Below are 26,903 nucleotides of genomic sequence, written 5' to 3' on the forward strand. Positions count from 1 at the left end.
ATGTTGAGGAGAGAAGAAAGTAGTCGTCCTCGGTCAGAGAGCACACCCCATGAGAGAAGGGGGAAATAAAGAGGAGGAGGGAGCTGCAGCCCAGAAGAAACTAAAACTTTACTAAGTTTATTCAAAAGAAAAGCAGGCTGCTGCCACAGCCACCCCAGCTGTTCCTGTTCTGTTTTGTTCAATATAAGAGGAAGATCCAGAGATCTAACACTATAAAGATCAAAGTAAGTGCTCTACAGATATTGAGCGTCATTGACGAATATTGTTTCTTGTAAAATGTCCAGTGCAATTGGTAACGCCGGTGTTGTCACAAGTTTAATAACCGGTGGGAATTTCCTCACCGTGGCATCCCTAGATCTAACACACATGTGGGTTGTCTCTACTCCTCTCTTTTCTGTGCCGGCCTTGGGATTGCACCTCATTTCTAAATTTATCCTCAAAGTGTGCCACCTCTCCTGTGAGTGGCTGCTGGGATTCTGTAGTTAGGGGGGGAGGAAAGGCAAGGGGTGAAGAGGGGTGTAGAGATTGGTGAGAAGAGGGGAGAGAGGCGGAAGTGGGGTGGGGGGCGATAATCGGGGAGGAGGGAGGAGAGGAGCGGTGAATGAGGGAGGGGGTTTGTGGTGCGTGTATGTGGGACACAGCAGCTCACATCCTTTTCTCTGCTTTCTTCCTCTTTTTTTTATCTCTTCTGCCATCATCCCATCTCTGTCCCCAGGCTGCTGGGTTTATTTGGGGGAGATTAGCATTGTGAATGTGTGTGTTTGTGTGCATATGTCTTGTGTTTAAGCAGCATTTGCACTGAAGTTTCAGCTTGCATGGGCCGTCATTTGCATATCTGCATGGAAACATATATATTATACTGAACTGTGTTATTGTGCTGTGTTTACGTCACAGTTTCATACAGAATAGACGCTGGAGAGGTCCCTATGCAGTGGATCATTTTAGCTATTGCACATTAAGGATTACACCTGCAAATACTGTGCACTGTGTCTAAAAATGTGTGTGTTTCGGGGGGCTGATAAAGATATAACTCTATGTATCCACTTGTGGATACCCATGAATAGAAAATCAATATCGTCAGCAGGATTAATTACTGGGCACACAGCACGTGTAAGCTTCAGTGTGTACATACCACTGGTGTGCACACACATGACATTTGCTCACCTTGTACAATATTAGTGGGAGAATCTCGAGCTGTGGTGTTATAGTCTGCCTGGTGCCATTTCACGTCTTCATTGACGTTAAACAATAGCTGTTATGTTGAGGGAATATGTGGCTCTGTATGTGTCACTGTGTGTGTGTGTGTGTGTGTGTGTGTGTGTGTGCGCGCGCATGTGTGTGTGCGTATTGTCTACGATAGCTGCTATGTGTGGTTAATCTCTCTCTGACAATAGCCTCCCTGAGCTGCCAGCTCTCAGGCCCACAGGCCTGGAGTGAAGCCTGGGGAGTGGGGTTGGAAGTCACCCAGCCAGGACTCAAGGGACTGGGCTTGGACTGCCTCCAACTCTCCCTGTGTGGGGATGATTGAGGGGGGTTGCAAGGACACTACTGCTCCGCAAAGAGGAGGCTAAGAGAGGAGGATAGGAGAGGGGAGATGATGAAAGGAAAGAACAGATGGAAATGAATAGGAAGGGCAGGGAATGAGCAGAGTAGGGGAGAGTGGATAGGCTGACATCTTGTTATGGCTGCTAAAAGCAGTATTCCCCATGCTGTTAGTGGTGCAACTGAGAGAAAACAATAATCTCCCATCTGTTTATTTCTTTGGGAATTCTTTGTCAGAAGTCCCTGCAGTGAGCTCTGTTACACCAAAAGGGTACTGAAATGTCTCTCAGCTGCAGTTGATGCTGCAACTAAATCTGTGTCAAGATAGGTCGGTTTTAGTTCTACAGCCACATATTTTCTCAGTAGGCCTCAGCAACGGTTCTGACTCTGCCCAAGACTCACAAAAACCTCCCAAAACCCTTCAAATGGAAACAGAAAACACCAGGAGAATAAATTCAGAGATTGACAGTCCTGCATGTGTGATAACAAGATGGTGTATGCCAGGGACACTCTTTTACAAAAAGACAGGAGGCCAGAGGCCAGTCGCAGCAGCCCCATACATGTTTCTATGATTTAGGACATTTCTCGGATTTAAGGACATTTTTAGAATTTTAAGATTTGTAGGATTTTAGGACATTTGTAGTATTTTGGGATGTTTCAATAATTTTAGGACATTTCTAGGATTTTAGGACGTTTCTCTGTTTTTAGGACATTTCCCTGATTTTAGGAAGTTTCTTGGATTTCAGGACTTGGCTAGGATTTGAGGATATTTTTCAGATTTTAGGGCATTTCTTAGATTTGAGGGTGTTTCAAGATTTCAGAACATTTTGAGGATTTTAGGATGTTTCTTAGATGTTGGGACATTAGCAGCTGAACTAGGACCTCTGTCTTATTGGGTTGTGCGGGATCTTCGACTGGGTTTTAGAAAAAATATATAAACAAGCTCTATTCTGATGCTGTTCTATGCACTTTTGGACCTTCTATAAGCCTACTACAGGTACAAAAACAATTCTCAGCGTGAATCACTATATTTCTATTGTGAATTAGAAAATAGTTGGGAGGCCACCCGGCACATTATTGGGGGGCCAGATTTGGCCTGCAGGCCGTAAGTTGAATAACACTGGTGTGCGCTTTGGTTAAGGTAGATGTTTCATTGGACTCTGTCATCATGTGAAATGATGTCTGCTGCCTGTTGAAATACCTTTAGGAGCATAATAGCTTGATTTTACGCAGATGAAGTAATTAACAGTTCTTTAAATCTTACATGCAATGAATTGTCACATTTGGTTGGTCTTTTCCTGGCATGGACATCTGCTATGAATGTAGATCGGACGTGGACTATTAGTTATAGTGATTTACTGTAACTCTACTCACCGTGGCAGCATGAAGGTGGGAACTTTAAATGGCAACAAAACCTAATTTGTAAATGTATTCACCCAGTTTCAAATGGGCTTAATTGCCTCAATTAAATAACCCTCTTGACACCGAATGTAAAGATACAGATGGTGCAGTTTCAGTGAGTTTCTTTTCTCTAATTTCCCCACTGACACAGCAATCTTAGGAAGAAAGAACACATTCAGAGTTCACCATCTGTATCTTTACGCGCAGCGGTGAGAGGGTGATAATTTATATTTTCTTTGAAACCTCGGAGACTGTGCTAAATCCCATCTTAAATGAATCACTCGAGTCTACTTCAGTCACAATTGAGTCTACGCTACATCTGAAATTCTAACAGACACTAATTAGAAAGACCTCATATCTGTCCAAGTAAGAGGCAGATTTGGAGCATTTTTTAATGAAAAGAGTGTCATCGTCATCTTCAGGGAACTGGATATGTGATGTCATGTGTCCCGCTCATGTACTCATGGGTTGTTGTCATGCGGTGTGCTTCTGTTCAGTATATTTTCATGCTAAAGTGCGTTCTGTAACTTGGAGATGAACTCTATCTGCAGTATTTACTTTTCTGTAGCTTCAGCCAGTGCAGCAACTCCAGGGGATCAGTTTAACGTTTGGGTTAAGCAGGCGGTCTGATAGGAATGTCCTGAACTGATTCAAACGATTGGTAGTTTGGTCAAAAATAATTCATGAGTATAAAGCCTAGTCCAGATGTACACAGGTATGTTTAAAAATATAGCATTTTTAATTGTTTTTGGCCTTTTATCCACAATGAAAACTGCTTTTAGGTCAATAAAAAACAACCTTTTGTAAAACTTTGTTCGATGTTGACATGCAGACAGAGAAAACAGAGCTTTTGGCTGGTAACAGCAGAATGTACACCGTCAACTCATTTTAACTGCTTGTACGAACAGCAATACCCGTTTTCAAAAATGCCAGTGGACATGTGGACAAGGCCTAAATTCATAGGGACAGAGAGCTGTGGACAGACAACATTGTCTGATACACATAAAGCCACCAGCTGATACAATATTTATACATACAGGGAGAAAGTCACGACTGGTCCTTGGCCGTTAGTTTTGAGGGACAGATATGACTCACCTTCTTCAAACACTATCTATAACTTATGGTTGGTTTTTGCTAGTTTGGTGCAAAAATAAAACTTTGTATTTGTTTCTGCAGTTCACCCCTGTTGCTGTTAAAGCCTCCACTTGCCTGAAGTCCTTTTGTTGCCTGATTAGACCTCTTCTCACGACTGTGTGAGCGTTATACAAACTGGGCTTGGTTGACATGTCCCACTTTAAGTTTTGTTCCACATTTACGCTCTTATTTGTGTTTTATATAAAGGTGCAGTAGGACCAAAATCATACCACTTTTTATCAAACACTTAAATGTCATTATCCCCTTATACTTACTAGATTTTTCTGATGCTTTATTTCCACATGCAGTCAAACTGTTTTTACTGTACAATGTACCATCTGTAGCATCTGCTCCATAAACAAACCAGGACCACAAACACCAGTATTCACAGCTACGGCAGATAAACTGCTGAATAATTCATTTTAAACTTGATATCAATTAATGAAGCCTGATCATCTAATGCAGTGAATACTGAGGACAGATTTGCCCCCGAAGCACCTTAAAGTATAAATGCTTCACAAATGAAAAATGTCAGATACTTACAATTAAAATGGGAAATATATTAATAAACAATGTTTATTTTGCTGAACAGAAAACATTGCTTTGTAGATCACAGACAAAAATCCCCAGAGAGAAAGATGAAAATAAACAACACATACTGTACTTTTTTTATTGTTCTGAATAAAATAACAGCTACAGACAGGGAATTACATCCTCGTGTATTTTTGTGAGTAGCTGATGTGAGTGGAGTGTTATGGCCTTGTAGATGATCTAAATTTACATTGCTCAAAAACATGACTTTAGTTAAATATGATCAAGACGAATGTCTGCCTTCACCTCGACTGACTTATTGGTGATGAAATGGGATGGTTTCTGGGTCGTCCTGGTGCTTTGATAACACCAACCAAACAGCATGAGTGAAGTTCCTGAGACCCTAATTATTCTTACTAAGACCAGATCTCACCAGCAGTGAGCCTGAGTGCATAGTTAAGAAATGCTTATCCCCAAATGATCATTTGTATGTCCCCGTTTTTGTGATATGCCTCCTTAGTGAACAGTCTTCATGAATTCAAGTTAGAGGGGACCACTTTAAAAAAAAAAAAATCAAAACTAGTGTTGTAAATCACTAATTTCATAACGATAAGATACCCTATCAATTGTTTTGGATTTCAAATAAAAGGTGCATCTTAAAGATGATGTTAAAAATATATATGTTTTCACTTGATATTGATTAAATTGCATTGTTGATCATTGAATTGATATATCGATCCAGGTTGATGGATCCTTACAACCCTAATCAAAACATCTGTTACAAAATGGGAAAAAAGTCTCATTAATCCAGTCATACAGTATGCTCAGTACTTCTGAAGCACATTGATTTTCACTGACATAGTTTTGCTGTTATGCTGAATGCTCTCTGATTTTTGGGTTCTTTGTTCACAGTGGAGGCATGCAAGAAGTTTTCTTCACTAATTCAAGACTGAAGACTAAGACTGGGTGAGTAATTGAGATACCAATGATCCTTTGGGGTGTGAACTATTCCTTTAATGTGTGTGTGTGTGTGTGTGTGTGTGTGTGTGTGTGTGTGTGTGTGTGTGTGTGTGTGTGTGTGTGTGTGTGTGTGTGTGTCTGTCCTGTGAGACCATTAAATACATCATGAAATGAGGACGGAGAATTATTTTCACTATTTGACTGATTCGCTCCGTTTCGTTTTTTTGTATGTTTATATAATGTATGGATACTTGTACATATGCAACTTTACAACAGTTGACTATTTCAAGCCTTAATGTCTTGATGTTATGTCTCCAGCACATTTTTGTGCTCATACACTCACACTCCCTTCTTTACAGACACACAAGGGCATTTATACATGCAGTGCAGAGAGTTTCCATGTGAGAAATGTGTTTTCAATAAGAGCAGGAGCTTAGTGTATTCTGCGTTAAGAGGAGAGCAAAATGAGCAGTTTTTCTCCAAGGAAATATCTAGAAAGAGATTGGACAGCTACAGCAGTATTACAGATAGTACATGGTAAATGAGCTTAGACTGTGATAGTCAACAGGGAGATAACTATCTCTCTCTCTCTCTCTCTGCTTCCATGCTTTTTTCACTTTTTTTCTCAGCTCCCATTTATTCCATTTTCCAATATGCATTTTTACAGTTGCTCTTTCCCTGGTGCCCACTGCTGTTACAACATATCCATCTTGTCATTTTTTCCTATTTAGAGGTGTGCGTGAGAGAGTGAGCGAGCTAAGGAAAGAAGAGAGAGAGAGAGAGGGAGAGGGAGAGGGAGATACAGTATCCTTGTGTATTTAGCTGTGAGTGCATGTGTGAGTGGATCTGTGTGTGTTTGTGGCTGCTACAGTTATGCATGCCTGCGCCTGGGCTGGGCATAAATCATCATTAGAGATGGCAGGTGTGTGTATGTGTGCACGCGCGTATGTGTGTATTTGAGTGTACGTGTATACTAAGACAGACCGACTGCAGCAATGAGCTCTCCATGCTCAACAGGCTGCCTGATTGTTACAGCTCCAATGCTCTGTTCCACTCCGTTTCCAAGGTTTCCGAGACCTGAGACTGCTGTAAACACCACACACACACACACACACACACACACACACACACACACACACACACACACACACACACACACACACACACACACACACACACACACTGCACTGTCTCTGAGAATGGGTGACCTTGCACAGTGATGAGAGACCGGTTGATAAACTCTGCTGAGAGAATGTTTACTCCGCCTCCATAAAATGGCTCGCACAAGGCTAGCAGGCAAGTAGCTGTGTGGTGGAGGACCAGCGGTTCACACACAGAAATATGGCCTCTGCAGAGCAGCCATTTTACCATCTGACAGCACAGGAGACAGAAGCTGCATCAATTCTCACTGACTCTGCACCTCTTCGCCTGCATAGAAAAGCATGTATTTCACATTGTAGTCATCTTTCAGTTGGAGTTCCTGCTTTGGGAACTCAGCACTGTTGGAAACTTTTGGGCAAAGCAATACTGTATTTAGCTATTGTGCTAGTAGTTCATTCATTTTTCTGTAATCCCTTATCCTCTAAAGGGAAGCAGGATGGGCTGGAGCCTGTCCCAGCAGACTGGATCATGTCACCAGACTGTTATTGGACTGTCCAAAACGTTCTCATCTCAACTCGTCACACTGTGCTGCTCTGTCAGTGACCTTCTGCATGTACTTATGATGTTTTAGGTATCCTTCTGCGTCAGCTGTGGACGCCCTGGGATGCCGTGTCAGTGATGTCAACGAGTGCACATGGTGGGATGACATCATGGTCATTATGCGGACTGTAGCGATGGTTAGTATAGGCAACAAAGTCAGAGACGGTTAGGTTTAGGCAAAAGAGGCACATGGTAAGGTATAGAAAAAAACACACACATCCACACAGGAAGCAAACTCCAGACTCCTGCACAAAAGTCTGTTGTTTAGGGAACCCATCCATCTTCCCACCCGCCCGTCCTATAAGTGCTCTCACGCTCCGTATATTGCAGCTGCCGCCCATGCGCATTGCACGTGGATGTGCCCAGTGCCATCCAGCCGCCCGCCAGCTTATATAACAATGCCACCGGTTCTGTCCGAGCGTGTCCTCATCTGCTGCCTTCCAGCCTGCTGATACGATCCACAGAAACATCACCAAATGGAACATGCAAGATTTTGAACTAAAACAGAAGTGTAACTTCCTGTTGTGGCTTAAAAAGGGAGAAATTTAAAGAAACTTAAGGTTTTGATAGGTTGGTTGTGCTCTCTGAAACGCCTTTCCCTAAGCTGACTCATTTGTGTTCAATGATGTTGTTGAATTGATCTTAAGAAGTGGCAAAAAAATGGTCTCACCCACACACTCACTCAGTGATAGATGGGCTCGGCAGAGCAGCAGAGGAGGACATATGGTTAAGAGTTGGCTAGGGATTATTAATGATAATTTCCTGCTGCCCTATAGTTACTGCAATCAGCTGCATTCATCAGGACGCTCACCGAGAGTGAAGGAGAGAGAGAGGGGAACCGTCTCTGTCCTTCTCCTCTCAGTCCCTTTATCTTTTCATCTCAAACTGGATCTCTCTGTCTGATTTGTATGTCAGTCAGTGTCAGATGCTCCCTGCGAGTCCTCTCAGCTTTCTGGCTCAGTATTAATATGCGTTTTGTTATCTGTTTGGATATTTCTCAGCATTCAAAACACTTTGACAATCCCTCTGCTTTTGGCTTCATTCACCTGGCAGGCCTCCAATACTTTGACTGTAGAGTGTGTGTGTGTGTGTGTGTGTGTGTGTGTGTGTGTGTGTGTGTGTGTGTGTGTGTGTGTGTGTGTGTGTGTGTGTGTGTGCACAACTGTGCCTTTGCCAGTCCCTGTGTTAAGGGAGGTATCACAGCTGACAGTTTCTTTTTCCTTCTTTTCATTTGTATCCCATCATTCATTGTGTGTGTGCGCGTGTGTGTGTGTGTGTGTGTGTGCGTGTGTGTGTGTGTGTGTGTGTGTGTGTGTGTGTGTGTGTGTGTGTGTGTGTGTGTTAAAGGAGGCGGTAAAGACTCCTTCAGCAGTTTGATCCACAGATCCACTATCCTGCCTACCTTCTGACCAGCTGGGGTGTGTTTTCTGTGTGTGCGTGTGTATGCGTGTGTGTTGGACGCCAGGCAAAGGAAAATCAATGGTATTAATTTGCGGAGGCAGTGGTGTGAGCTGAGGCAATCTGCTGCACACTGGGAGCCACGCTTTGCTCTGATTTACCACACGCACACACACACACACACACACACACACGAACCACCTCCTCTCCAATTCCACCTCCCCAAATCGCACCTTCCCTCCTTTCTGCTCCTGCTTGGTTTGCATTCAGAGACAATATCAGTTTACAGTTTATGAGGCACACTGGAATGTCATGCCTGGCTCGCTCCCTGCATCTCTCTCTCCCTCTCTCACCCCCCCCCACACACACACACACACTTTCTCCCTCACTAGCTCGCTCACTCTCCTGGTCCAGGTAATTAAAAGGCAGGCTGCTCCATGGTGGTAGGAGGGAGGAGAGGACTGCAGGGAAGGGCAGGGTAGAGTCACCACCACACACCGGCCATGCACTACCTCTGCCAACACACACACACACACACTACACAACCACTGTACAATACAACATGAACCACATTGTCACAGAGGCAGAAGGTTATGTGGCTTTGCAGCAGCAGTGGTGCTGACAGATTAGTCTGCAGTAACCGGCCTGCAATTAGGAAAACCCTCATTTTCTTTCAAAATTACGGTCAATAAATTATATCTCCTAACAGTTTTATTTCAGGGTTTTTATGTCACAATTAATAAACTTGAGTAGATGCACCAGTGCGCCACGCTTAATGAGAGAATGACTCAAACTTGACTCAAAGCACTTCCTGTGACAAGTGACACACTCCACGTACCCCTCACATGCTCCTCTTGAGTACAGCTAATCTACACTATAAAATCTATAAAAACTATAAAAACAAACTGATCTTTCTTAAAATAATCTTGGAAGTCGATTGCCTTGAAAAGGAAAGTAAATATATTGTCTTAAGTCTACTCGAAATTTATCTGTATTTTCTTAATACCGTGAAGTTGTTGTAACATAAAAATGACAAGTGAGATTACATGGTTCTTTCTAAGTGTTAGCGACTTCAGTAAACAAAGTTGGTCTGACTTAATATGATCATCCCAGAGAGGATTTAGCCAATGAAGACGTTAGGAGATCTGTGATTTCTGTTTTCTTAACATGAAAATGCAAATATGATTCAATAGCTTGCAAAATACAGATATATAGCACATTATACTTGGTTTGCTGAGAAAGATTTAGTTGAACTCATCATTTTTAGGTTGCAACAACTTCACAAAATTAATATAACCAAATTTTAAGTTATTCATAAAAAGTTAACTACACTAATGGTATATTTTCTTACATTTTTCAAGGCAATCAGTTTCCTGGATTGTTTTAAGATTGTTTTTTATCAACTTGTCAGATTTTAGTGTATACTTTTACATCTCTGCATTCAGTTCGCTTTTTTTGTGTGTGTGTTTAATGTTGTCATAGGCAAAGGGAGTGCAGGTACAGCAATTTGTCATGTGCAGGGGAATTAGTTGGCACTAAACCTTGTAACTTGTAGCCCTTTACAGGCTGCAACATATTGGGAATACTGGCAGATGGGCCGGCCCACCTTGTATCACCAGCAATGTTGGAAAAAAAGGAACCTGCCGGCTGCTGCCCACTTGATGTTGGAACAGCCCATCTGATTAGAGGGTATTCGGTTCCAAATTTGTCAGTAGCCTACATGCAGTATACTGTAAGGCAGGTGCAGCGGTACCAGCCATTATCACCTCCCCCCACCTCTTCAAGTGGATCGGTCCATCATGTAATGTCACAGGTCGAGTAGGAGAGGTCAAGCGGGAAATAAATAAAATTGAGACAGAGAGAGCAGAGTAAGTGGAATGATAATACAAATTAGATGGACAAAGAGCTGAAATACAAAGAGTTTGAGCAGAAAAGGTCAGACACAAAAAGAAAATAGATGTTTGAGCAGCAGGCTGATGCCAGCTGAGTAACGTTACAGGCCAAAGACAGAAGATGAGGCTGCTGCCTGCTGCTGAGGATGAGTAACATGACAACTTCTCAACAGGTTATACCGCTTGCGGGTACCACCAAACAAAGATTGCCGGCCTTCTGTAAACCCAGATGAGTCAGATTCATTTCTTATGACGTAGTCTCACTCAAACTGTTGTTAGACAGTTGTCTGACAGCTTAGTTTTACTTATTGATGGTGTGTTGTTGCAGTTGTGATCCTGCTTAGTATGAGAAGAACTGCAAGTTCAGACATTTGGTGCATGTGCTTGGCTAAGGAGCCAATAGTGCGAAGCTACCATCTGTGGGATTATAAAGGAATGCATCTAAATCAGAATCCCAATCCTAATGCTCTGAGGTGTGCCCGATGGAATCATGAGCATTGTCTAGAATGTCAGCGACCGTCTCTGGAGGCCGTGCCGTGGCCTTAACTTGGCATTGACGAACCCGGTGGAATTTAGCCGCAAGTCTCAGCCCTGCCTTTCTCCGCTGAGTCAGTGTGCAGGCCCTCAGTGATGTGGACACCAAGGCACTTGAAGGTCCACCCTGTGCAGAGGGTGCAGTTCCTTTGCTGCTGCTTCCCAAAGTCCACAATCATCTCCTTAGTTTTGCAGAAATTCAATAATAGATTGACAACCATGTGATTGTGATGTACTGTCCAACAAGATTTAAACTTGGTTACAAAATTTACTTTAACAGAGGCAAGGGTACCAAGATAAAATGTACATAAACTGCAGATGCTAGCGTTACTAACAACTGCATTGTTCTAAGTTGTAAATTATAAAGCATTCTATCAAAAATGATTGTCTACAGTAGTCAGGAGGAATTACAGTATAACACTGAGCTCCGTCTCCCTCTGAGCTAAATAAATACAGACAGCCACCTGCCATGAACTCCAAACTGAGTCAATTATGATGTTTTATGAGTTATTAAAACCAACATCATACACATATTTTTCACTATGACAACTAAACCTGCGTTTGATGAACTCAGAGGGCCATTTTTCACTTTTTTTATGATGTTTGATGATCCTTAGTGATGGTTCCAATGAATATGTCTATCATTCAGTATAGAAGTACACATTAGGACAGCACCATGCCTACATTACTCACAGCTATTTATTATGGCAATTAGAAGGCATTTTCAGCTTAGTGGTGGATGTTTGGTACATTTACAACCAAAATGAGCTGCCAATCTCCATTAAAGCATCAGTACTTATCCTGGTATTTCATTCACGTACACTGGCTGTGATAAAACCCCCTTTGTCACAGTTATGAGATTAAACTCACACACATACATACAGTTATGAGATTTAAATACGCTCACAAAACAGGCACGCAGCTCTCTCTCTTCCTCTCTCCATGTGTCCAGCATCACACCAGACATGACTAATCCACTGTAGAGTGTCTTAATCCAATCAGACCTGTTGTCTGCTGAACCGAGACATGGAGGGCCACTGCTCTGATATTATTAAACATGTACGCACAGCACAAACACATTTTCACTCAAAACATTGTATTGTATTGGTATATACTATATATAAAACCTAAAATAATGCTGCAAATTGGATCTTATTTTGTAGCACTTATTTAGGCCATTGCTCCTATCCGTTATGTTTATAAATCTCTGTTTTGCAGGCATGTGCAGAATGTGGCTTGGCATTTGGAGTCCTGTCTCCCATTGAAAATAGATCAAGTTAGACCACGCTGAGTTAACTATTGAGTTATAACTTAAGCAAGACTGTCAAAGTGTTTAACTTTTAAAAGTTCAACATCTAGTGTCCTCAGTTCTGGATGATCACTGAGTGTTACTAAAAGGAAAGGTGATGTCACACAGTGGTCAACATGCTCCTGTCCCAACGTTTTCTAAACGTATTACAGGCATCAAATTCATAATTGTATATTTACCAAGAAAGGAATTAAGTTTATCAGTTTGAACATTAAATATTTTTATTTTGTACTATATTTAATTAAATATAGAAGAACAGATTTGCAAATCATTGCAATGTGTTAAATTTACGTTTTAAAAACATCCTAACATTTTCTTGGAATTGTGTTTGTAGTCTGAGTAGCATTGACCGATCATGTGTGAGCAGCAGGTTAACAGAGAGTAAAAGAGGTGCAATGCATTTGTCATAGTGCAGTTTCAGAACCTGACGCCTGTTGTCTGACAACAATTTAACTTTTTATTAGCTTATGAAATTATTTATATGATTTAATATGCAAATATCTGTTCATGAAGTTTGACTGAAATGACAGGAGTACAGAGTAGGAGGTCCTGGCCCAGATACACTGGAACCCTCAAAATATTGGCCGTTGCCCCCGGAGGCTTAGTGTCATCAAACAGATAGCCTATAGTTTCTGAGATTTTTTAAATTTATTTTGTTTACTTTGGCTCAACAAGTTTATTTACTGATTCCTGTTGCTAAAACCCTGCTAAAAATAACTCCAGTGCTTCAAAGAAAGCCATGAATATTAGAAAATTAAAAAAGAAACAGTATAGTCGGATAACGGCAATCACTTTATTTTATTGTCAGAACCAACAGTAAGTGCACCTTAAATGTGATTATGTTTTATAATCCATGTCGGTTGCACTGTCATTTCCATAATAAATAACAGGTTATGAAACCGAACCTTGCTCTTGAAGCACTGCATTTCGTGCATATCAGCGAACCCTATCAACCCTTTTCCTGGTTGTTTGTATCCTGCTGCTCATCATGACTGACATGCATGGTTGCATGCAGTTTTTTAATTGACTTCGGCTTCTGTTTTAAATAACATAAACAATGCAAAGCTGCCAGGTGGCGGTTATGAGGCGGCAAGTTATTACTCCCACGCTCAGATCTCTCACGTGGTGTTAAGATGCTTTCATTTTTATCTCTCAAGTTCTTTTTTTTATTTATTGGGATTCATAGCTCAACACCCGTCTTTGCTTCTCTCTTCTGTCACTCTCTGTCATGAGGCCAGTCTTCGTCTTTTCTCCCAGCCATCAAAAATACACACAGGCACGGATCTCACCCTGCTGTCACGCAGAATAGAAATACTGCAGGGGAAAAGAAAACTTTGGTGAGATGAACTGGGATGATTTCAGTTGCGTTGACTCGTCATTGACTATTTGTCGTTGTTTGTGGGGATGTGGATTGTCGATGACTGATGTTGGGTTGTAGCTTTTCTCTCTGTCATCTCAGCTAAGGGAAAAAAAAAATCATTTTTCTGCTCTGCTTTCATCTCGGAGACCTCAGACTCTTGCCTGTTATTGAATAGCTGAGGAGTCATTTTCTAGTCCTTGTGTCAGGAAGAAGAAACTTGCGCAAGACAAATGGTCCAATTCTACTTTAACAGGCCCATTCATATTGTAATAGAGGGCTGGAACAAAGAAAGGAGAGAGCTGGGACATTAGGAATGGCACAGTCAGCCTTACTCACTGTGTTTGACTCTGCGTGAATGTGTATGTGTGTGTGTGTGTTTGTGTGTGTGTGCGTGTGCGTGTGTGTGTGAGTGAGGGAGGGAAAGGCAGAGGGGCAGAGAGAGAGAGAGGTTTTTCTCTTTAATTCTCTCTGTTGGAGATGTACTACCTCAGGGATATTCTGCCATCTGATCCATTTTAGTCGTGTGGCAAACAGCCAGGGCATCTTTTCAATTACAGAGAAATGGATAGTGTGTGTGTGTCCATGGGAGTGTGCACGCACGGGTCTGGGAGTGTGTGTGTGAGTACAGAGGGAAAGACAAAGACACAGCAAGGCAGAGAGAGAGAGAGAGAGGAAGGGAGAGCAGGAAAAAGAAGAAATATTGAGAGGGAGCATAGTGTGAGACAGCCAAGGTGCAAGCCAAAGGGGGGGCTGTATTCCCCCCATTGCTGGCTTAAGACTCGTCAAGAGGAGAGTGTCCAAGAGCAAGATGAGAGGGGAAGTGGGATTGACGAGAGAGGGAGCTGGAATAAGACGGCTTTGCCATGGAGGGAGAAAATACTGCTCCCCCTCTGTCTTTAAGCCGAGCAATAATTTAAAGCCTCGGCCCTCTGAAGCCTTGGATCCACATTGACTGGTCATCTTAAATCAAATCAGGGCTGTGGGTTGGCTGCTCACTGTGTGTGTGTGTTGGTCCATACACACATATTCAGAGAGAGCCCCTGGTCTACTCTGAATTATTGACGGTGGAGAATAATTGATTGGTTCACCTTCAGGCCTATCAGCCTCTGTCTGAGTGCACCACCTCATATGAGCGTGCCTCCTCCTGTTTAACTCTCACTCCCTCACTCTCTCGTCTTGCGCTTTTTAATTCCCTTCATTTTCCTCCTCCATTTTTGTTAAAAAATTCAATCCAATAAAAAAATAAAAATGTTTTCTTACTTAGCAGTTATGGCATTGGGCCATGCAACATGATTTTAGTTTACACATGCCAAGGTTTTAAGATACCTGTCTGTGAAACACAATACAGTGCAGATTGAATGGATTTATTTTGATATGCATTGAAAGATTTTAGTTTGCAAAGCTTGGTAGCAATGTGTGTTTTCCTGAATGTCCTGACTACACGGGATGGTCCAACAGTTATCATTTTCATATTAGATTCTACAGTGCATATTGTACACAATGGAGGTCTGAAAAGTCAATATCTTAAAGGTCCAGTGTGTATGATATAGTAGCATCTCTCGGCAGAAACAGTATCTAACATGTATAACTGTTTATATTCACCTGGGAATCTTTATATTTTTGCTACCTTGAGGCTCATTTATACTCCCATTACATATAAAAATAGATATGTCCATTTCAAACATTGTAAACATCACATTCCCCTCATACTTCCATGCTTCCTTTATGGCATAGATCAGCCAAAAAATGGTGCTAGTGGGTGGAATTAAAAGTTTCACACAACAACAAACAAGGCAAAAGTTGATTGGGCTTCACAGGACGGTTAGTGTGACAGCAGCATTCATGTTATATAGGAAACAAGCAATGGGTGGTAACTGTGCAACAATAGATATCAAGCAAAAGCCAGATACTGTTTTGTATTAAGTTGCTTTGAGCTGTAAATGTACCACTTCTAAGCAGAAAGTCTGTCCTCTCTCCCCTTGTGTGCTGCTCTCTGTATGTCCGCAGTTCCCAGATCCCTGCACCAAAGAATAGAAGACAAGAACACTTACTCCGCAGCAAAATCTGGGGACCTAAACGTTCCCAGAAAAAAATGTCTGCTGGACTCAAGGCAATCTCAGTCCACTAAGGGTCTGCCACTGATAATTCGAATCTCTGACTATCAAGGGGCAGTCCTACTTATATCTCCATACAGAAGGTGTCCTCCTCCATGGAGTCCGCCATGTTGTTCTACAGAAGCCTAGAAGGAACAAATCAAACACTGCCTCTACATAAATGCTGCAGTTCTCCTACATGCTTTGCCTAAAGGAGAAGTTTTATTTCTCTGACTTCACTGCTAGATACCACAATATTCTACAATTTTGACCTGTAAAACTGGCACATAAAACAGAAACAATCTGCGTGGCTCAAAACATTTTTGTATTTAGATGAACTAACCTTTAACCTTAAAGTCATTTTCTTCTTCTGTTTCTCTTAATTCTTATCACTTCCTCTGTCTGTCCTCCCAGGTGCTGTTGACAGCCCTGACCATGACAGGCTGTGCAGTATGTGATCAGTCATGGCTCGCTGTAGCGTACCGGCACATGCATCCAATCAATAATATGATTCTGCAGGCAGGAGATGACCAAGACATACAACCGCTGCCCTGACATGCATGCACTAATACACACACACGAGCGGAGGTGCACACACACATGCTGGGCTGACATACAGCCCCGCAGCTTTGACAGGGTGGAGATGAGGTGAGGATGGATGGATATGATAGGATGGACAGATAGGGGGGATGGAATGAAGGTAATGGGGAGAGGTGGATGGCGCAGACCCTGTTGCTGAATCGCCATCGGAGACGATGGAGTCTCTATATCCTGTTTTAGGTCTCGCTGAGAGCTGGACTGTTTATGATAAGTCTCCAGGTATGGATTTTTACATCCTCTATAACTCTAACGGCTATACGATGGGCCGCCTGGCGGAGCTTACAGTTTAAAACCCAACAAAATATAGAGCTCAATTACTGGCTTACTGTGCAAATCTTCTAGTCACAGAATGTTCGCTGCATCTCTTGGGTTGTTCGGGGTCCTTTTTCAAAGCCGCCATGAACCATCTCTTTCCCTCCTCTACAGCATAAATGCCGACATGGCAGACTGTAATAGTTTCTATTGAAATCAGAGTGTGGTGCAGATGCCATATAACTGTGTATCAACAACTGCATAGCCCGCTCTCTTATTATTGAAACTATAATAATCTTCTTATAGTCTGCATGTGGTTCAAATGATATTTATGCTTATTATGCACACCCTGTGCTGCTTGCACAGTTTTCATTTGAGACCATCGAAACCCCCCGAGCTCACGAGCGATAGTGTATCACGGCGCAAACGGCACACTCTGATTCAGCATTATTTCAGCCACAAAGGCGGCGCTGCAAATCCCTTACTGGCAATACTCAATTCTCTTTTCTTATGTTAGTGTAAACAGCCTGCATCTGCTGCTTGTTGTATCCATATCAGTGTTGTGCTGGCGGGACGTATGCAGTGCTCAGGTGTGTTATGCAAATGTGTGAACCTGGATTAGACCAATGGGAGAGTTAGGATAGTGTAATCCTCTCTCCTGTACACTTCATTATCATATTCACACCACGGCCGTGTCCTGTCTAATAATCCTTCTGACTCAACCTATCATGGAGAAGGAGACAGGTGGAGAGTGAGACAGGGCGAGACAGAAAGAGGCATCCTTGTAGCATCTCCTCACCCATTGCTTTCCCCTCTGAATGTGCTGACTCCATCAGAATCCCTCACGGCTAAAAGAGAAGTCAATTAACCTGCGTGCGTCTCTACTCGCTCCCTTGTGTGTAGGTACGGTGTGTTTGTGTGTAGGCCTGTGTGTGTGTCAGGGCTTATGTGTCTGCGTTTGTCTATTTGAATGACAGGCAGGGGCGCGCTAATCCTGTCGCCTTAGCTTGTCAGCTCGCACAAACGGGGGGACACAAAAGCGTAGACACAGATAGTGACAAACACACAAAGCCACACAAAACGTGCGTCCATTCCATCTTAGCGGGGATAATTAATCATTAAAATGTGTTTCTACAGAGTGTTTGTTTTATGAGCTTCCACGTCACACTGTTGAGTCCCGCCGCTCGCGTGCTTTGCTTTTACTGTCACACACTGGCAGACGAACACGGCTTCTCTGTGGGGTAGAATTATTAGATGGTCCTCAGTCTCAGCTTGGTGTCTCTATGTCTTAACTGTGACAATATGGAGAGGGAGAGATGGAGAAAGAGAATGGGTAATAGAGACAGGAAGAGCGAGAGAGAGAGAGAGAGACCACAGTACGTGCCACCAGAGGTAATTAGCAGAGCAGCTGTTTGAGAGGAGGAAGCTATAGCCGTGACACTGCAGGAAGGAGCTGGGGGAATAATTAGCCGGTAACACCCGTCAAGCTTTCACAAAGAGGAGATGTGTTATTCTACTTCTGCTCTCCACTGAGGAACGCCAGACCTCCACGCACAGTCCAACACCTACTGACTTACAGCCTGCAAATCCTTCTAGTTAGATGGAAACAGGCTGACACATGAGGATATGGTGTGTGTGTGTGTGTGCATGCCATGTGTGTGCTCCATGGGCCATATTTAGAGCATGTTAATTGGGTATTGATTGTCGTGCGGTCGGTAATGATGTACGATGATTTCAGGTGAGCCTGTCAGTGGAATGCATGTTCTATATGCATATCTGCATGTGTATGTTCCCCTGTTTTTCAATAACCGCACACTTATTTTCCATCAGCTTTTATGCTTCCAACAACTCAATCAATGCATTCCAGCATGACCAGGCTGCGCCATCATTATGCATAACATTTTAACACAACAAAGCCGACTTTGCCGGATGACATTTTGCTCTGCCTTTGTGCCAGAATGATTTTAAAACAGTATGATGGCTGGTAATTTATTCCTTTATTTAGCTATGTCTACTTTAAAGTGGTTTTTAACTCTTTGAAATCTAGATGGACATTCAGATGCTTGTCACATGTGTTTAAACATTTCAAACCTGAACTAAAAGGTTTGCTTCTCTTTAAAAACATGGGAAAAAGCAATGAGAAAATTGCAAGACATGAATAAAAAGGTGACAATAAAACAGCCCGAAAATGAATTTTTATAAAAGGAGAGAGAGGGAAATATTAGAAAATTATCAAAAAAGGGAGAAATGACGAGAAACTATATTTCTGATTATTAGAATCATTTAAAATATGTTACAGAATCTATAATATTGTTTTTTGGTTTTTTTTTTGCAGTTTTCTTTCAGGTCATTTCATTGTTTGTTTTATTTTTTTACTTTATAATTTACTTTATATTTTACTTGATATTACTTTATATTTTTCTGCCTATTTTCAGGTCATTTTCTTGTAACTTTTTACTCTTGTCTTTTTTTTCTTTTCTTTTTTTTTTTTTTTTACCAATTTTTGGGTAATTTTTTGCCTTCCTCCCCCCTTTGAAAGAAATCAATTTTCTCACCTTTCAAAGGGGTAAAAAGTCTGTATTTATACCCTGTAGGTGTGGATTGCAGCTTTCACTGCACCACTGCCATATACTGAACAGAACAGTGGTGATTTGGGAATAATAACAGGAAAAGTGTTCATTTATTAGATAGTTAAAGTACATAGTATGCAATTAATTAGGCCCACTTTATAGACATTAAGGATTTTAATGTAAATTCAGAGATTCTTATTAGTGCTTGCAAAACACAAGAATATTATATCCCTAAAGACACTGTAATTAAGTTGTATGAAAAAATATTGTTCTACATCAGCTCAATATAAGCCTTTTATTGTGATAGAATTTTGTATTGGCTGATCCTGTCATTGTCCAATATAGCACGATGACATACTGAGCTGCTCGCACAACAGGACTATATTCTCCTCCATTGGGGATATTGTATGGTTTAAATTAAATCCAGACATGTATATTTAACCGACATCATGACATTTTTACAGTGTAATAACAGTTTGCATTGTGGTCCGCTGTGTACAGTTGGATTGATGTTCCTCTACAGTCACTCTGCAGTGCAGGGACTCACTATGAGGACCTAAATGTACAGCAGCAAATAAAGTTACAGAAGCCATCGTCATCTGTCTCCATATATCCGCTGCTATAGCAGTAACCTGGTTATGGTGCACCTAACCACAGCCATGTCATATCCCCAGTGTCACATCGACTGCCTCGGAGACAATCCCTGTCTCTTCAAAAAACACTTTGAATCTCTCTTTTTCCTGGAGCTGCTGGTGTTATCGAATTAAGACCTTTGACGCGGTGAAATGGAGAAAACCAAATTGCGAGGATAAATGTTGGTGTTGAATGTTTCTGCAGACCACGGATAGGTTATGTAATTATAATTTTGTAGCGGATACATTGAAACTTTCTGTTTCAACTGTGCTGTCGTAAGAGTTGCAGCAGTACACTGGATTCAAGGTATACCTCAGTATGAACATTGAGAGTTATCATATCCTGTACATTTGCTTCAAAGTCAACTTTATTGTCAGTTCTGCCATATGTACAGGTTATAGACAGGATTGAAATGCTGTTTCTCCCAGACCCCTGATGTAAACATGCAAGTACACAAACAAAACAACAGAAAAAGTTGAGTAGGCAAAGTAGGCAAGTACTGAATGTAAGTAATAAAATTACAGTTAAGGAAGGCACATATGAAAACACACAGGCAACAACTTCAAATATGCTTATCTATATTCAGGTATTTTTTATTTCCATTTTTAAAAAATGGATTCAAGTTTCAGTTATAGTAATAAAATGATCACTCAACTAAACAATAAAACCCTTCGTTTTCATTGTAACTGTCTCTATAACTAATAACTACCGTTGAGGCCCTAGTTGTGGTTAATGTGTGGTTATGTTTAGGGACAAAGGCCACTTCATAATATTTCAGAAAAGATCATGTTTTGGCTTTAAATACCAGTTTAGGGGGCACAATCTCTGCTTAAAAAGCAGGAATGTTTTTGAAAAAAAACCATCTGCTTTTCATAGCGCAATACCTAGTGGAAAAGCAGTGACGGATTGGTTAAAAAACTCCCACGTTTTGTGCCTCAAAAGGCAAAACCAGAACCCACAACTGGTTTGTTGTTTGGTGTTCTTGAACAGTGGTCTACAGTGGTTAGCAGCTTGGCAGGTGTCTCGTCTAGACGTCCCGACCGTCCTCTCCACCCTCTCATAGACATATACTATATCACATTAGAAACGCTAATACGATACCTGTGTGAATGTAATGTCTTTGTACACGTCTTCGTACATGTACAATGCCAACATTTCCTTCCAGTGACTCTATTTAAAAAAAAGAAGATTATGGAATACTAAAACTACAACAGCCAAACTTCCTGTTGGATTTCCAGTTTGTGTCTGTTACAAAAAAATAGTATCTGGAAAGTTTGCTGGTATAAGAGAAATACACATTTTAGGATAATACTGAAGTTGCATCTTAAAAGTGCTTTGCTTACAACTTATAACACATATGTTTTGGACAGTAATTTGTGTTTTCACATGCATTGTATATTACAGCCCACAGTCTCACTCTTCTCCGTCAGTCTGCTCTCTCAGTTTAATTTCCACTCTGACTTTTGAAAGGAAGCTATCACAACTGAAATGGGTGGAGTTGGATGGAATAAATTCTCTTGTCAGTATATCCTTCATACGGTACATTTATTTTCTGTTTGCTAAGGTAGGCAGTGTACTCTAAATATGATGAAAATCTGAATTTTTCAACGGCTGTTGAATTGCCAGTCAACCCTGTGTATCTGCTGTTTATTTAATAGTGCCCATGTGATGGAGGAGAAACAAATCTCAAAAAACGCACACAAAACCCACATCACCAAGCATGAGATCTCAAGCAATCGCAGGTGTTATAAAAGACTGTGTATGAGGCTGTGTGAAAGTTTCGAAAACTTAAGCTGGCCTCCATGCGCACTGTTTGGGGACTGAAGTCATTTGCTTCCTTTTCATTACAAACCTCACATTTTGCCTGCACGCCAAATTCAGTTTTCTTTGGCGTTTACTGTCATTATGAAGATCCAAGCTTTGTCGCGCCCGATTTATCCTCCTCCTCCTCCCTCTTCTCCGTCTCATTCCCCGTCTGTATTGTGGATAAGTGCCTCTCCATTTCGGCATCCAGTGTATCCATGAATAGACTCCATGGTGTGTTGGCTCGGCAAGAAAGCCTGTCAAGTTTGTGTCCACTGTGAGTCCCTTTTTACTGTGCTGAAGCATTTAGCAGCTGCTCTCTTCTCCCCCAACGCTCCCTCGGAGTAGGCGAGGGTGCGTGTGTATTTCCGCGCCCTAAGCACTCTCTACCTAGAGATTACCCTTCATTTTGCAGTGAGCCAGTGGAGCTGCTGACACAGCTCCTTCCTACAGAGAAACTTTGCATATGTATTGACTCTGTATGTGTGTCTGTCCCCATGTCTCTCTCCTGTTCCCTCCACAGTACAGAGTAAACTACTGTGTAGTGTACATCAGCCTGCCTTTGATACTGTCACACATCTTCATTCCATTCATTACTCTTCACATGAGAGATTTGTGTTTACTTTGCATCTTACTTTGTAGCTTTAGATCTGTTAAGGTTGTTCACAAGTCCTTCAAAACGCTGCTATCATACCGGTGTGTGTACGACAGTGAACATACTGTGTGTGTGTGTGTGTGTGTGTGTGTGTGTGTGTGTGTGTGTGTGTGTGTGTGTGTGTGTGTGTGTGTGCATGTGTGTGCATGAGTGTGTGTATGAACCTCAAACAGATGCTCCTGTATATTTATGACCCGTTTGACTGCTGTCTCAGAGCACGGGGAATAAAACCAGTCCCATAGCATCATCCATACAAAATCATTCATACACACACACACACACACACACACACACACACACACACACACACACACACACTAGTGCCCCAGCAACCGGAAGGGCGTTGGCTTTTTTCTCCCCTGACAACGCTGACACCTCCCAGTGGGAGCCTGCATCGTTATGGCAACTGGGACAGTTGGATTTGCATATTCATGAATACTAATGAATGTACTGGAATGGAAATTGAATGTTAAAACTTTTTTTTTCTCGGGCCATATGGTGGACAGTGCTCAGGGAGGGAACTGAGTTCACTTTGAATTTGTTTATGCATGTTGTTATAGGAAGGATGAAGGGAAGGGCTGCTGAGGAGGAGGACGAGGAGGAGGAGGACATTTACTGTATGCTGAGTGTTTGAGTTTGTGTGTGAGTCAGCCAATGATGGTTAGGGATGGAAACTTAGGGAGTCTGACGGTGGGGTCACAACATGGGGCTTCCGAAAAGTTTATTTGGTGCTGTTTCTGTGCTTGTTGTTGCTTTCAGAAACACTTCAATGAGAGTTGAGGAGAGTCTGGAGTTTTAGCACTGCTACTGAGAGCATGTATCGCTACAGTCACACTAATCATTTTGGTTTTAAAACACATAACTATTGCTGCATTTATACCAAGCATCCATGCTAGGGTCCTAGGCTCGAACCCAGGTTGCGCTGAGGTTCAGACCTTAGGTGGGGGTTCTCTTTTGTTTCGAGTTTGCATGTTCTTTCCGTGTCAGCACAGGTTTTCTCAGGGTTCTCCAGTTTCCTCCCACAGTTTAAAGACATGCAGGTCAGATTAATTGGGTACTCTAAATTGGCTGTCGGTGTGAATTTGAGCGTGAATGGTCGTCTGTCTCTACATGTCAGCCCAGCGATAGTCCGGCGATGTGTCTCAGGTGCACCCCTCCCCTTGCTCAATGACAGCTGGGATAGGCTCCAGCCCCTGCACGACCCTTGAGAGAATGCCTCCTGTACTCTTTTAAGATGTCTCTGTATTTGGTTTTCCGCCACCTTGACTGCCTTATACTCATGAGTTATTTTCAGCAAGAGTTCCACCTCATCATTGATCCAAGCAAAGAAATCTTTTTGTCACCTTTCTGGTATTTTCTGTAACTAAACAACCAACCTACGATTGGATGTTCTGTTTCTTGTTAGCACTGGTACATTCATACCTAGTGAGCATGAATGTTCTTTTCACGTGTTCACGCGTGTTAGTATGGACAGAGATTAGTTATGAAATGAAAATTGGTTTATATTTACAATGCTTTTTTTAAAAAAAAAAAAATAGTGTAAGGCAAGGGAAATGTGTTTATATAACACATTCCATAACCAAAGGCAACCCAAAGTGCTCTACAGATTAATCAATTCAAAGTTCATTGTAGCCCAATCAGAAAGCATGCCCCAAAGGACTGTACAAATATTATTTTAATTCAATTTCAGTTTCAATTCGATCTGTAAAGCCCAATGTCACAATACATAATTAGCCTTAGAGGGCTTTACAACATATGACATCGCTCTGTCCTTGGACCCTCACATATAAGTGTATTAGTGTAGATGTTGCCTCAGTTGATTGCATGGATGCTCAATCCATTCAAGCCACCTCCACATGGGTGTAAGGGGCAGAATGGCCCCTGGGGGCCACTCTCTCAGTCATGTTTTAAAGATGATTGTTTCTCCTTATTGCGCTCTCTTCAGCCCAGTCATGTTGTGACTTCTGATGTTTTTGTTGTGTTTGAAAATGCAGAGGGAGCAGCTTTTGATACAGCTGTTGAATTATGAAAACAAACTGCAGGATGAGTCACACCAAGGAGATGCTGCTCATGCTGCCCAGCTTGTCTCTCTCATGTGCCTTAGGAAAACAGCAAAAAGGTCAAAGGTCAAACTTTGAATAAGTAGCAAAATCTTAACTTGAATAGTGGATTCTGTGGTTAGAGCCTCAAGTTGCTCTTATTTTCAATCGGAGCTCCAAATACCATGTGCACATGTACAGTAGTACATGGAAAATTTAATGACGCATCGAGATGTAACACTTATGCAATTGAAAGCTATCCCAACATCTTATGTCACATGTTCATTTTCTCACACAGTGATAAACTCAATAATAACTGATAACGTTGTGGTGCAAAACAGCACACAGACAGTTGAGACAGAGCAGTACAGCTCAATAGCAACACTGTAAAACACTGCTGTCAAGTAAGAGGCCATTTGCAAAACCCCTGTCAAACCAGCTGCTGCTTGGATTTTGATGCATGTCTATTTGTACTGTGACTGTATTTGTGCTTGGAGTAGCCAAAAAGAATAAAAGACAGCTTGCATTTCAGCAATAATTTCTCACATTTTATTTACCAAGTGAAAACATTTATTACACATCACATGTTAAATAAGTCTTGTTATATATGTGATGTCAGCTAAAATAGTTGTTTGCTGAGAAGCATAATGACTTCTGCTCAAGATGTTACTTAAAATGACCATATTTAACTTGAAACAGTTTAACTGTACATCAGGAGACTGTACAGGGAAAGCCTGCTCAAATGACACACTGAAAATGTCCTCATTTTTAAACTCTCTGAAATTAAATAAAGCCTTCTTTTCAGAAGTCTCCATGTATTTTTTTACTCTATGTAGTTTATGATGATCCTGACTATGACAGTATTAGATTTGAAGTTATTTTACTGTATAATATTGGTGAAAATTAATGGGAAAGTTAGCTCAGTGGACATATGACATAAAATGGTTAAAAAAATCCTTAATAGGTTAATAGGTCGACTATGACCATGATAAATTTTAAGTAACTTTACGATCTCACTCCAAACTGAACTGAAAAGTCGGTAATCTGGCCGTGGATGTGGCGAGAAAGAAGGAAAATACACCAAATTGTGCAGTAAACATTTATTGGGGTGCAAGTACAAAAAAAATGTTGCATGTATTTTTAAAAATTATGTGTATTAGTGCATGTACACAGAAGTATTTTGAGCCCTGCTACTTCTGACTTCTTTTTCTCCACCCCTGTGAATCTATCTGAAGAGCCTTTTATTTTGACTTCCTCGTGTGGTTTTAGCTCTCTAACGCTGAACTGTGCTAACAATACTCCATGGCCTCCATCCGTCTGACTCGCTCCTCTCCTCACACTGTAACCTCCCCTCCCTCCATTCTCCCCAGTAATCACCTCTGCACATGCCCATCTGAGAAGAAGAGCTCATCAGTGGCCCGGGGCTGAGTGTTGCTTTTAAAAATGCCATTTACTTCACATCACACACACACACGGAATAATTGCAAAATGTTGTCACCTCCACTAAAATTATAATTGCCACCTTTCTCAACTTAACAGAATAGATGAAAGTACTCCTGCAAGCTTTCAATTCCTTAGTGCACAACACGCACACACACACACACACACACACACAAACACACACAGTGCAGAGAGTGAAGAGAGAGGAGTCCCTGGAGATTGTTGCTCCTCAAACACAAGACGTTTACAAGTGTTCCATCTCATCAGGCCCCATCGCTCCCATCCCCGCACCATCACAGAGGGAGGAGTACAGGTTAAGTTGTGTGAAATCACCGTGACAGCACATGCAAATTCACCACAGCCCACCCACAACGGAACCTGTCAATCTGAAACACTGTGTCCCTCCTCCTGTATGGGCATACTGATGTGTCTGATCAAAAAAGAGTGTCTTTCTTGGTGCCATCAGGATACCAAAGTAGCTCTGCTTGAGGCTGTTTAGCTTCCAGTCCATATCTCATCTAGCCAATCGTAGCCCCTGGGCCTTTTTGCTTGTTCATTTTGTTAGTTGTGCATCTGCATGTGTATGTATGAGTAGTAATTTGCATGTTTATGCAAACCGTCTTTTCTCAACAACAACATACACATTCCCAAGAGCAGTTTCACTCAACTGAGTTCACCCCTCACAAACAAATTATAGGCCTCCTCTTCTTGTGTGTGTATGTGTGCACGGGCATCCTTATGTTCATACTTACACTATCCGCAGGATTACTTGGAATCTTGACGCCTTTCCTGAGAGGAATTCTTGATTTTTTTGGCAGAAAATACATGTTGTCCTCGCTAACTGCTTATGTTTTACCTCCCCCAGTTTTAATCACTACTCATAATTGTGTAATCAGATGTATTTACAGATGCACACTGGGCGCTCTGCCTTCCATCATTCTCTATATGCAGTAATCTCCTTATGTTCCACCACATCTCTTATTTATTTATCTCCTTGTGGATTTACAGTTTGTCCATTTGCTTCACATGTTCCCTTATTTCTATACATCTGTGATT

At 41.7% G+C, this 26,903-nt stretch overlaps 1 protein-coding gene across 1 annotated transcript in view; it reads left to right on the top strand.

Moving 5' to 3' along the window:
• dab1a (DAB adaptor protein 1a) overlaps window positions 1-26,903 on the top strand; it is a 294,645-nt gene that overhangs the window by 73,489 nt on the left and 194,253 nt on the right. The window contains exon 3 of the mRNA XM_042484070.1: window positions 5,521-5,574. The gene's annotated coding sequence lies outside the window, so the exon portion shown is untranslated. The remainder of the gene's footprint in view (window positions 1-5,520; window positions 5,575-26,903) is intronic.

This window comes from Plectropomus leopardus, chromosome 3, assembly GCF_008729295.1.
Source record: "Plectropomus leopardus isolate mb chromosome 3, YSFRI_Pleo_2.0, whole genome shotgun sequence".
Lineage (NCBI taxonomy): Eukaryota > Metazoa > Chordata > Actinopteri > Perciformes > Serranidae > Plectropomus > Plectropomus leopardus.